General features: G+C 32.7%; 3 long non-coding RNA genes across 9 annotated transcripts; 1 reads left to right on the forward strand and 2 right to left on the reverse strand.

Annotated features, from left to right (window-relative positions):
* Nucleotides 1–2: 2 nt before the first annotated feature.
* On the forward strand, nucleotides 3–4,432 carry LOC138179055 (uncharacterized). 5 transcript variants are annotated; one of them, XR_011172922.1, is made up of 7 exons: nucleotides 4–284; nucleotides 525–671; nucleotides 740–1,902; nucleotides 2,003–2,048; nucleotides 2,276–2,925; nucleotides 3,193–3,370; nucleotides 3,927–4,432. It is a non-coding gene; the product is annotated as an uncharacterized LOC138179055 (long non-coding RNA). The 5 variants fall into 5 exon arrangements; XR_011172917.1 differs by having other exon boundaries at nucleotides 6–284; nucleotides 740–1,345; nucleotides 1,681–1,902; nucleotides 2,003–2,925; XR_011172918.1 differs by having other exon boundaries at nucleotides 3–284; nucleotides 740–1,906; nucleotides 2,003–2,925.
* Nucleotides 4,433–4,488: 56 nt separating this feature from the next.
* LOC138185327 (uncharacterized) lies at nucleotides 4,489–10,247 on the reverse strand. Of its 3 annotated transcripts, none has more exons than XR_011174591.1 (8): nucleotides 9,964–10,247; nucleotides 9,586–9,875; nucleotides 7,853–9,494; nucleotides 7,617–7,777; nucleotides 5,923–7,493; nucleotides 5,663–5,809; nucleotides 5,185–5,453; nucleotides 4,489–4,877 (listed from the first exon to the last, which is right to left on the reverse strand). It is a non-coding gene; the product is annotated as an uncharacterized LOC138185327 (long non-coding RNA). The 3 variants fall into 3 exon arrangements; XR_011174587.1 differs by having other exon boundaries at nucleotides 4,489–4,880; XR_011174582.1 differs by having other exon boundaries at nucleotides 4,489–5,453.
* A 773-nt stretch (nucleotides 10,248–11,020) lies between these two features.
* LOC138185358 (uncharacterized) lies at nucleotides 11,021–12,404 on the reverse strand. The gene is made up of 3 exons (XR_011174593.1): nucleotides 12,286–12,404; nucleotides 11,168–12,199; nucleotides 11,021–11,085 (listed from the first exon to the last, which is right to left on the reverse strand). It is a non-coding gene; the product is annotated as an uncharacterized LOC138185358 (long non-coding RNA).
* Nucleotides 12,405–12,534: the final 130 nt, after the last annotated feature.

Consider the following 12,534-nt stretch of genomic DNA (forward strand, 5'->3'; position numbering starts at 1 on the left):
AGTTGACCAGATGGCGTTTTTGTTTTATTCTGCGCAGCGTGATACTCGTTATCGAAGGAGAAAAAGCAAATGTAATTTCGTGATAGATGCCTGGCCCACTGTGTTCGATAACTAAAGTCGTTCTTTGTGACTGCTTGAAGATGCTGAAATAGAGACTGCAAACAAAGAACGGAAGTCTCACAGCCGTGACGGATGAATCCGTTCTGCCGCCTAAAAACAGGCTTTTAATACCGAGACGGAAACTTTTTAGCTTTTTTAACGTGTTTATTTCCTTTCGTACGAGGGTAAGTAAATCTGTTGCCCTGTTCGAACGAACGTCATTATTAAAAAGAGATTTTAACCTTTTGCTTTTTTTCTGATATAGTTCCTCTAGGACATATATTTCCTTAAATTATGTTATGTTATTCTGTAATTTATACATCAGAGTAAATTAATCAGATTTAATTAGATGTGTTATTATAATATATTAGTAGAAAATTAACTTCTGTTATAATGTCAATTCTATTTTATTACAAAATTAATAGAAGTCATATATCAGGTGTCCCCTAATTTACAATAAAACTGGGGTCATGGGGAGATTCTGTGGCTCAAAATAAGACAAAACTCAAGATTGACAAAATTGCGTTACAGGCTTCATTTTTGAAAAAGTCGAATTTGAACATTTTTTTATTGTAAGTCTTACACTAATTCTCATACAAAAAATTGAGACTTTATAATACAATGATTAATATTCTTACAGAATTGTCCTACTTTCGCAGCTACTTTCGGATCTTTATAAAACAGTATGATCAGACAGAAACACAGATGCGATCATGCCCAAGAATATTTCCACAAATTATACTGCTTGCGATTATTAGTGAAGGAAACACAATCGTATGTTATTAAGGCCATGTGATCAAACACAATCTATGATTAATTACGAAAATATGGATCGATTAAACATTAAACAAGTAAAAGAGCGCTGATTTCGGTCGAATCAACACGATTTATCAAAATCACCGCGATTGCTATTTGCATTGGGACTATTGTCGTGCACGTTACGCAAGAACGTGTTTGCACCACATAAACGGGAAATCGATTTGTATTTTACCTTTCACGCCAGCTCGCTTCGCCGAAAGAATTCGTTCAATTTCTCGTTGCAACACTATTGTGTGACGAATCATCGTTTGCACGACTCTTTCGAGAATATGCATACGTTTCGCTCGAGTAAACCAATGACTCGTTTGTCGACGAATCTTCTCTCCTTGTCGCGCTGGATACAGTTATGCTTGCAAAGCGAATGCCGAGAATAAGACGAATCATGCAATGACGCAAAATTTGCGTATTTTTTGTTTGGATTGTTAAGGTGAAAAAATCCTCTATTAAATTAATGGATGAATTTTTTAAGGACTAAGTTAATTTAATACATATATGTGTGATTGGTATTTTTGTTTCATGTACTTTATAATTTTTACTATTTGTTATTGTTTGATATTTTAAAGTAGTTTTTATTAAGAAATTATTCGAAAATAGATAGATGAAGTGTCTGTATAAATGCGTATTTGGTCATTTTTATTGAAAAATTATTTAAGAATACGTAGAATTTTAATGTATATTTGTCTACATTGGATTATTCTTAAAGTTTATATTTTATTGTGAGTATATGACTTTATAATGAAATTAGAATCATTGCTATTGCAGAAATATTCTTTCCTGCAGTATTTAATTCAGTTTGTTAATGCATTAGCAAAGTACAAAAACTATCAAAGGATGTAATTATTTTAAAACCGGGTTGCATCGTCGTCTTTTATGGAAAAAGGCCCTTCTAAGGAGTGTATACACAACATCTCCATGTGGATTCCATATACGCCGCGAGGACAAAAAGAGGTCTCGGATGTGAGACGAAGGTCGGCGTTGGACAAAGTACGTGAGTACATATATATATATATATATACAAAATTCTTCTTCTAAAGAGAAAAAGTGACAACGTCGTAAATACATATAACACTGCAATAATTTACAGAGACAAATACATAAACTTTATCTAAAAAGGAGAAAGTATACACAAGGTGAAATTAATAATTAAATAATGCAGAAGAATTGAAAGAAAAACGTTTTCTTCTAAAAAAAAAAAGGAAGAGAATCTATACTTTAACTATATATATCACATATATAACTATAATTATTTGCAAGGTGTTACATATGAATTTGCTTATAAATATATGTAGAACATAATACATAGATTTTATTGTAAAGAATCTGTATAGAAGATAATACTAAGAATAATACAATGCAGGGAAAAAATGCAGGAAGAAAATAATGTCACTTAAAAGATAACATGCAAGATAAGATATCTTCCAAAAGTCACGTTAATGGGACAACCATACTATCAACTCGATTGTCCACAGAACCTACGTAACAAAGAAGGAATTACGAAGCTTTTGAGTTATGTAACGTTAGAATTTCTAGGAATGGTAGAAAATGACTATTGCATTAAATATCAGTACCTTATGCCAGCAAAATGATGAATTAGTCAACAGATTAAATGAGGCGGACAAATTAAATTTTATCTTCACTTAATTATCCGAGGAGCAGAAATTAGGTCTGGCTCGATGTTTCAAACAGGGTCAATGAATGCTCCGTTGATACGCGCAAGAATACATATTCACTTTTCCTCTGTATCTATGATCGCAATTTAATCCGTAAAACCGGCGTTATTAATAGACTCTCATAGAAGAGATCCAGACACTGTATGGAGCACCGAGAATATGTAATCCCCGAAGAATATCACGAGTCTTGTTTTATGCCGCAAAACCGAATTTGAATATATTCATTTATTACAGCGATATTTTGAACTAGACACTAGAACAATTCTCATAAACAGTTGTTGGAGTTATAGAAAAAATGAGTCATAAGCTTGTTATCAGTATTGTCAATATCTTGAAGGTAATAATGGCTTGTACACTCAGAGATTTCTTGTATTTAATGCATCAGTATGTTATTCTTCACTATACATTACATCATGTATAAATACATTTACGAGAATTAACATAGGTTCAAGTAGAATTAATTTGTAGTAGTTAAGTCTTAATTACATAAGTAAAGATTCCTTTCTAGTGAGAAGTTATGTAATTAATAAACTAACTAGTTTTTCTACTTGAAAATATTTTTTTCCTTATATCCAATGAAGCCGATTTGTTATTTTTGTTGTAGAGTCTCAACAAACGAAGGATTAGTTTAACAGTGGAAATTGAACCGATGTCAACGCCGCTTGTTGGCTATTCTTATATTCTTCATTTTTATTGCTCCAACTGATCAGTTTAGATGTCATAAATACATAGATAGTTTGCAGTAGAATTGAACAGAATAGAATAGGATGGTTGTATTAATTGTAAGTACTTATAACGACGAGCATATGGATGGATAAAGTCCTTATACCAATTTAAAAAAAATTAAAGTAATGAGTAAATATTTCCTTGCTTTATATGGTCAGTACGGTACATTTTTCATATCGGTATAGTACATTCATGTATGAATATGAATCATAATTCTGATTCAACGAAGGTAGAGTTTACTTTCTAGTTTGACCTCTACTTTTAATTTCAATCAAATTGAGAGTTTTTCGTATTTGTTTTTCGTGTTTTGTATCTGAAGCAATGCTACAAAACTGAATAGCTAAGTTTCTAAAATCTCATATATATATTATATATATTATATATATTATATATATAGCAATGTATATAAATTAAGTGGTTTAAAACATAAACAAACGAAATCGTACGACGTCACCACTATGAGATCGCAATGATGTCTGCATAACGGTCGTCTGCACCGGACCTAGATGATCGAAAAATCGTTTTGACATGTTGCGCTGTGGTAGTACAGCCGGTTTGTCCGTGATTCCCCCATCGAATGGGTGTAAATGAATAAATCTATCCTCCTTGCAGGCTTCCCGTTGTGAAAGTTCGTGTCCACAAAAATTCTTGGAAATCAAATAAAGTATCGAGCATAGCGTAGGTTTCGAAGCGACCGACCAGTCCACGGTCATCGTCGTGGAACGAAGGAAAAGGAAGAAAAAAGATAATTCTGCTGATCAAACGGTATCACTGGTGCAGTACACGTAGATCAGCGTTGGTTATTGTTGCATCGTCAGCTGTGACTAGAAATTTTATGGTGGACACAGTCAAATCACAAAAGAGAGGATGTTCTAGTTGAGGACAGAATATTAACTCTGTGCATTTGAATATTTCTTTGCAAATATATGATTGTTTGAGTAAACATTTTTGTAAAGTATTTTATTTGATACTGTGAAGTTACGTGTTATGAGATAAAAGCTGGAAATATAATTTAGGAAAAATATTTCTGTAATTGTAAGTTTATGTATGAGAGAATTATAAGATAGTAATTAAAAGTAATTATACATAAGTATATTTTATAGTAATATTTTTTAATACAAAAGGTTAACATATTAGAAAAAGAAATATATCTTTGAAAATCTTATTATTAGATGAAAGATAATGCTTGTATAAAATTTTATTTCATAATATTGATAACGATTATCTTATGACAATTATAAATACGGTATCATTGAGCATATAAAAAATGAGATATAAAATATAATATCGTGAAAACAAAATATAATATCAATAAAATGAAGGTCATATAACGATTTTGAACATAAGAAGATATTTTGTTTTATTATATCCATCTTGTTTAAACAGTACGGTGAAAGACATCTTTGTTTTCTTATCGATAATTTTCTTTCTGGTCATCGTGGTAGATCACCGATACTTCATAACGCGAAGAACATGAACAAACGCGTGAGACAGAAGGGAAACCAGTGAAATCGACCACTCGTCGCAGGCTCGAGAGAAAGGTTTGAATCTCTGGCTTCCTGCCTGCTGTCAAATGAAAGAAGATGAAGAAGTGAAATAGATTCGCATAATTAATTACGCATCAATGTACCATCTGCAACAATATCAGGATCGACAGATATTTTTTCATTATCGATATTCTATATGATTGTTGCTCAACGACGTTTTTGAATCATAGCATTTTTGACTATCATTTAATTAAATATTTCCAATAAATATTACTTAAACAATTTTTCATAAAATGTGTTCTTTTTTTTTATGAAAAATTAAAATTTATTAAAAATCTGTATACTCAAAGCTACAGATTGCAGATAATTGTACATATTATTACCGAAGATAATAAATGTCGGCAATTAGTTGACGGGTCATTTAAACTTCATTAGTGTCTCAGCGTTAATTAAAATCGTCACGTTTGCAAAAAATAGGCAGGGAAATGTGAAATACGTGAGCATCATGCGAAACATCAGAATCAACCCAAGGGCGTCAGCGATTTTTTATCGGTAAACAATCGAGTGGTAATAGTTTTTAAAAATGAAAATAGTGGATTCTGTTTCGCCGAAGGAATATCGTTCACGTTACTCTTCATAACCATTTTTCAATCTAAAAAACATATATGAAGAAGTAAATAGTTATATGCAATTAACAAATTACACTCAAAGATAAAGGTTCAAAGACAAAACATAAAGAAGAAGTAACTTAATTTAAATTATAAATAGGGTGTCTAATTAATGATAGAACGAAAGAAACTTCAAGAGAAAAGAAGAATGGAGAAGACAGAGTAAGTGAGAAGCACAAAGTGTAAAGTATACCTTTATACTTTCTGATTTCAGGATTGGAACAGGAATGACCTAATTCCTTTCTTTTTTCTTTTTCTGTCTTCCTTCCTACTATCTTCCTTGAGTTCTACCTCTGTTCCCAAGAGCTCAACTGGTATGCAGAAAATTAGCGTTACCAACCTGGTATGCAGAAAATTAGCGTTACCAACCTGGTATGTAGAAAATTTATGTAATTAATGAAAGTGATAGAGATAACTTGCAAGAAATATACACTATATTGACAATACCATTACCTTTCAAACAAACTATTTATACCTATTAAATATTTCATTAATTGTTGTGCAAAACTATAATAAAAAATTTGTTCCATTTGTTAAATCTTTTTTAACAAGCTTTCTTCATTCATTATCCGTTCATTTGCAGACGTCAAACTACCTACCAACCATAAGAGCCGATTTATAAGGACATCTCGTGAAGAAGAAGCTGTTCCAACTATTGGCGTAATCGGATTGATCTCCAACAAGAAATGTCAACGCTAGAGAAACAAGAATCAATAAGACGACTTTGGCTATCTTCTCTGAATATCGTGGCATCGAAGAAATTGATATTAATGCGAGAATATCCAACGTGGCCTGTTTATCCGGGTCCAAGAGGATGATTTTGTCGGGTCTTATTAGAAGAACGTCCAAATCAGATACAGCTGCCATCGCTGGTGCTGGTATCAATCATGGTTAGATCGTTTTGATATAATGACCATAAACGGTCGCCATTAAGATCCACGTAACGTTTTGATGAAAATTAATCGTTAAACGTGCTGCTCCACTTCCGACAAGACAATTCGCGAAATTGTTCCAACGATACTAGATTCTAGGGGATTGAAGTAAGTTGTTTTACTGGCTTTCACAACATACTGTTGTAAAACAAATTAATCGTCAACAATTACATGTTCCCGGGTATCTGAGCGAATCGATAGAAACTAAGAAGGTAAGGACTCGAAACCTCAGTCAATATTACGAATTATACGCTAACGCGTATGATTATTCAAATGATTTTATAAATCGCTAGATACTATTTCGATAATTTGCGCGTAAGCTATAAATAGAGTTCTATAAATTTCAGATCTTTATGCATTTCGAAAAAGAAGATTAAGATGACAGAATATACAATTAAAATATTGACATTAGAACTATGACAATGAGAAATAACCGATTCATAATTTTTGTTTAATTTATATATTCACAAGTGCATTTTTGGAGGTTTGAGCAATTTTTTGAAAAATATTTGCATAAAAGTCTTTTTCCCCTTACGCTATACATTTTTTCATGTACCTTTGATTTTAATTTTTCTAGTATATGATCTATGGCTTAGTTGTTGATATGTAGTTTTGATGTTTACAGGCTGAGTTTGCTTTACTATGCATGTCGTGTTTAGTATATCGCGTTTACTATGCATATATGCGTATGTAATTCACATCACCACTTACGTTATACGCATTGAAAACAAAAGCTTGAATAAAAAGTTTGAATTACATGAGAAACACGCGATACTGAACGCGTTGTTAATAATTGTTATAAATAATCCAATGAATGATTAGCATATAATATTTTCGTATATGACAAATATCAGTAATTTTATTCATGCCTTTACTTCCATGCAAATGACCACCATTCCAGTAATAAGGTCAATGAATTTTCTTCTGCTGGTCCGCAAGAAGTCAGACGCGCATAAATTTTAATCTGAGATGGTCATCTTTGTTGCATTTGACTCGAATCTTAATTCCGTGGAATTAAGATATCACGAGGAGGAAGTGATTGGCTATGTGACGATAAGGTTTAAGTTGCACACAGGAGTTTTCGTTGTCCACCTAAAATAGATTTAATCCAAGGTTACTGGTACTAGGTGGACACTTCGTGCGACCGCATTTTGTATTATTTCTAAGAGCTTAAATTAATAACGTTATGTATGTATGTAGAAGTATAATTCTTACAGAGCGGAAATTTCTTTTTAATGGTGTATATTGATGATAGAAAATTTTACAAAGAGAAATTTTGTAGCATCAAAGAAGATATTGGTATTTAAAAAATTTTTTTTAATTTTCGAATGAATTCTTAAATAAATAATTAGGAATTCTAGCGTTTAGGTGAATTTCTAAAAATATATACAAGATTTCAGAATTCCAAATTTTAGAAAAAATATATCATAGTATTGACAAACCATCAATACCACCTAATGATAAAATCCGTAATCACTTAGTCAACCCAATAAATGGAATGTATGAAGTTAGGAATATCTATACCAAAGGATATAGCAAAAAAGTTTTAAGATAAAATAAAATATCTATCAAAAAGACTTAAAAACATATAAAGATTATATGATGCATATTTATACATAAAGAACGTCATGTAAGTCAAAAAGGAATATTAAAACTTACATGAAGAAAGTTAGAAGAGTTTCGTAAAAAACTAAATTTTGTTAATATGTAAAAAATTATATTGATGAAATTTCATAGACTTTCGAGTTCCAAGGCTTTCGGCACGGTTCAAGTCTATGATGACTTCCTTCGATTAGAGATTTCGCAACGACATCGATGAAAATCTGATGTTTTCCTGCTCGAATGTAATCTCCACAGTGTGGTAATATTGTGGTCGCACGATCGTGCGTGCTTTTTTCACAACATCATCTCAGAAAATCGCGTTTTATTGTATCTCTTTCCCGTCTTCATACGCTTTCACGATTATAGCTTTATCGTTTCTTCGCTGAACAAATTTATATTTTCATTCGATAAGATAATCCTGTTACACTTCATATCCTGCTATCTTTACGTAAGTTTACGTAATTTGTTTCTCCATACATGCTGTAAATAAGAAAATGCTAATTAACTAACAAGATTATAAGATGCAGTAAAATAGGGATTATTGGAGTTAGTTTTACCAAAGAAAAAAAGAAACAATCGTTCTAGTTTCAATACTTAACCATCACGGCTCAAGGTTCCTTATTGTAATGAAATAGCAATTCTAATGTACCATTACCACAAGCATAATTTTTTTCTAATTACGTTTCGCTATTTAGCTTAGAACGAGCTTTGTACACGCGAGTACTTTATCTCTAATTAAAGATCTTATTTGGAAGACCATTTTGTCTTATTGGAATTCTAAACAGATTCTTTTGTTATCTGTGCTATCAGCTATCTAATAATTAATTGTTTTATAATAATTGTAACAGGTTCCTTAAACTGTGTAACAACTATTTTTAGATGGACATAATCTTTTCATTTCAAACATTATTGAAGTTAGACTTCATGAATATTGTATCTATCTATACTTGAACTATATTTACATTCATCATACCTATATTTATATTTGAAATTTACAAATTTTGATAAATGTTGAAGTTTACCAAACTTTAAAAACTGAAAGCCTATCATAGGCATAAAATTCTATACTTACCAAGATTCTAAAAAGCTTTAAGTATCTTATACTATTACTGATAACATTGTAGCATTATTGAACTATACTATCTATTAATAACACTAACATACATAAAATTATATAATATCAAAATTCTCTATCGATGAACATATTCCAAAAGAAGTATTATTTGCCACACACGACTTTAAATATCCATCGCATCAATCATTTTAATTCTGACGTAGCTGATTGATCACTATTATATTTCCATTTTGAACATGTTACGTTTCGAATAGCTTTAAAAAAAAATAGGAGAAGAAAAAAGTTTTCTCTTCCAGTCTACTTAGCCACGTATCGTTTTATTTTCGGAGTTCAATTCGATGGTCCACCAGCGACTGTTCTTACAGTAAGTGTTTACTTATGTCGGTAGTATTCTCCTCTGAACATTGTATTGGAACCTGTCATAAAAATATTTCATAGATACATGGTTCTATTCATCGAACGAATTTGAGGGCAGAACGTAAAGGAAAAAAAAAGCGGGGTTATTACCTTCGTGACCCGTTATCGCTTTGTCACGGAACAGTTGCGGGAACAATACAGGTGCATTTGAACGAAGAACAAAAGAATACTTAAGGAAGGAGAAAGTATTAACATTCTGGGTCACTGGTTGCTGAACGCATTTACGATTAGAACGTATTCTTACAAAGCGTTGCTTGCTCTATCTATGCATATATAGGCTTATCAAAATTATTCAGTCAGCGCTATTCAAGGAGTCACATTTGTTCTGTGTCTAACAATTATAAGCTTCGAAAGAGCCACTCGTGATACGTGCTGGAACACTTTGAATTGAATTTTAGAAGAATTTTATGTTATGGATTTTAATAGAATTTAGTTTTTCAGGAAATTAAAATGAATTTTTAGAGTTACCTAGGGATTGTAGGATACTCTCAAAGCTGGAAATTCTGTGGTAAAAATACTCTGTGCATTGTCATGTCCTTGATAACGAATATGATGGATAAAGTACTTTTACGTTCGCATCGCTTCATTCATGAATGAAAAATAGTCTCGTGGCCCCTTACACGTACCGTTTCCTTCTCTCTACTGTCACTTCTGTATTTAATAATAGCCAGTTTTTCTTAAAATTTCAGATATATGTAAATCATTTTCAGTACCAACGATAGAAATTTCCTTTAGACCTTAAAAATACTTTCCATATTAATAATTAACACTTACAGCTATCAAAAATATTTCCTATAAAAGATATGATATATAATTCTGTACTAATATACTATCACAATATTCCCATTCTCCAGACCTATGCAACGCCAGTATTTGCCCGACTTTGTACGTTCATTATGATATCTATTAGGATAGGCTGTAAGCGGGAGGCTCGATCATGCTCGATCACGTTTCCACAGCGGACAACAGTATGCCATCGCAGAGGATTATCGTAGAAGGCAGAGATCGCGAATCGGTTGGCCGATGTTAGGATCGCCGTTTGGCGCCAGCCTCTGCTGCGCTCGTTAAACTCGCGTGCATGCACGTTCAACGGACGGGCGCAGATGCATGTAGCATCTAGATATACACCGGCGTGTATGCAAACGCGTCTCTGTACAGGGCATTCCACTTATCTACCTACGGATTTCATACGGAATGTTAATGGGGAATACGCGCGCGACCACGCTGTCGATAAACATCACATTACACCGCGTTTCCAAATATCGCGTTTCCATCCTGGTATAAAATACAGCTTTGGAAGCGTATCCTGCGAAGGTGCGGGTGAATGATCGTCCTGTGATCTTAATTGCAAGATCTAAAGGAAATCGTAGTTCTGAAAATGAGGAAATTGGAATCTTAGCTTGTTTAATAAATGTTTGATACAGAGTAGCAGAATTACTGAGGTTGGATAAAAGTTAGAAGAAAATTAAGATAGAATAAATGCCGTATTAAGAACGTCGAACTTAGGTACTTATTTTCTATCTTCGATCATTTTATGACCAATTCTTAGGGTTACTAACCTTACATAACCTTTTATGAAATTATTTTTATCTGCAACTAAATAATAAATTTGCAGTCATAAAGTAGAAGATAGGATAATAGATAACACACTTGAAAAGTCTGTTTTTATTACCCGGTTTTGTTTCCTCAATTTCCCTCATCTCAACAGAGCGCAATACATATCCCCAAGGGGATACAGAAGGATTCCCAGTAACAAGTAGAATCCCTCTAGCGCCAAAAGAGGGGCTTTCAGAGCTTAAGCGTCGGTAGTGCACGATTTAGTGGACAAAACCAGGAACTACGGTTCACTGTGCTTGAGATCTCAAAGAGCAAGGGGGAAACCATAACACAACGGCATTGCTATGCAAGGACACACTGTCCCCTATAGCGCATCTCATCGCGCAGAAAAAACTATTAAAGTGGACAGATATAAAATACAAAGCGACCAATTATACAGCGACGGTTTCCTTGAAATTGTGCGCTACAAAAAGAAACATGCAGCGCAGCAAGTTAAGAAGCAATTACTTAAACCGTGTTTTGGGTGCAAACTGAAGTGCTTTTCTCTTCATGTACACTACACAAACATTGCATGAGAGAGAATATAATAAATATTCTTTTGTATTCCATCTAGACATAGTATAAAATGAAGTACTCGGCAAGCGTCTATATGTTCCGAGTTCGAGCTAATCTCAAGAACTATAGGACATATTTTGATGAGGTTTTCCTCAATTTTAAAGAGCATTTCTCTAGTAAGGTTTAGGTGTGTGAAATCTGGCATTAACCTATGACAGAAAGAAACAGGAGTCGAAAATATGAACAGAGATGTGTTTCGTTTGGAATCGCTGCCACGAAATAATGAGGCGATATGATTCCCTCTCCCAGAAGCATCTTTCTCTTTTCGACATGCGGCATATCAAAAACTTCACGACTTCGCTGGGTAACAATCAGTGTTGTTTCATGGACTACAGAACGTTGGCCCAGTCATATTGTTGAAAAAAATTATATGAGGTTAAGTCATGTCAATAATTGTATTGATGACTGCTCATATACATCACCAAACGATGTGTCATTTGTCTTTTTACTCACTACCAACATGTTGCATCTACCTATGTTTCCTCATTCGGTACTTCTAGACAACAATTATTAATTAATTCAACTATACTATCTGAAATAATAGAATCGTTTTTATAATTAAGAACTATAGACATAATATCCATTGTCACTCTGACCAAATAACCTTAATGGACTTACTTATCAATTAGTTTCATCTTTTTCCTTTTATTCGCCTGTAGTATTATAGTAACTTTCATAATATAGTAAGATCTTTAATATCAATTAACATTGATTGATGCACTGACACTAATTATAGTGGAGTCCAGCAGTTGGATAAATGTTTAATATAATAATATTTATAAAGTTTTCTATAAAACCTAAGAATTTGAAAAAGAAATTAGTTTAGAATTCTTCATTAAAAATTTCTCCAAGTAAAAAAATTACCAG

The sequence above is a fragment of the Bombus flavifrons genome, chromosome 1, assembly GCF_040668555.2.
Source record: "Bombus flavifrons isolate JBK064 chromosome 1, iyBomFlav1_principal, whole genome shotgun sequence".
Taxonomy (NCBI): domain Eukaryota; kingdom Metazoa; phylum Arthropoda; class Insecta; order Hymenoptera; family Apidae; genus Bombus; species Bombus flavifrons.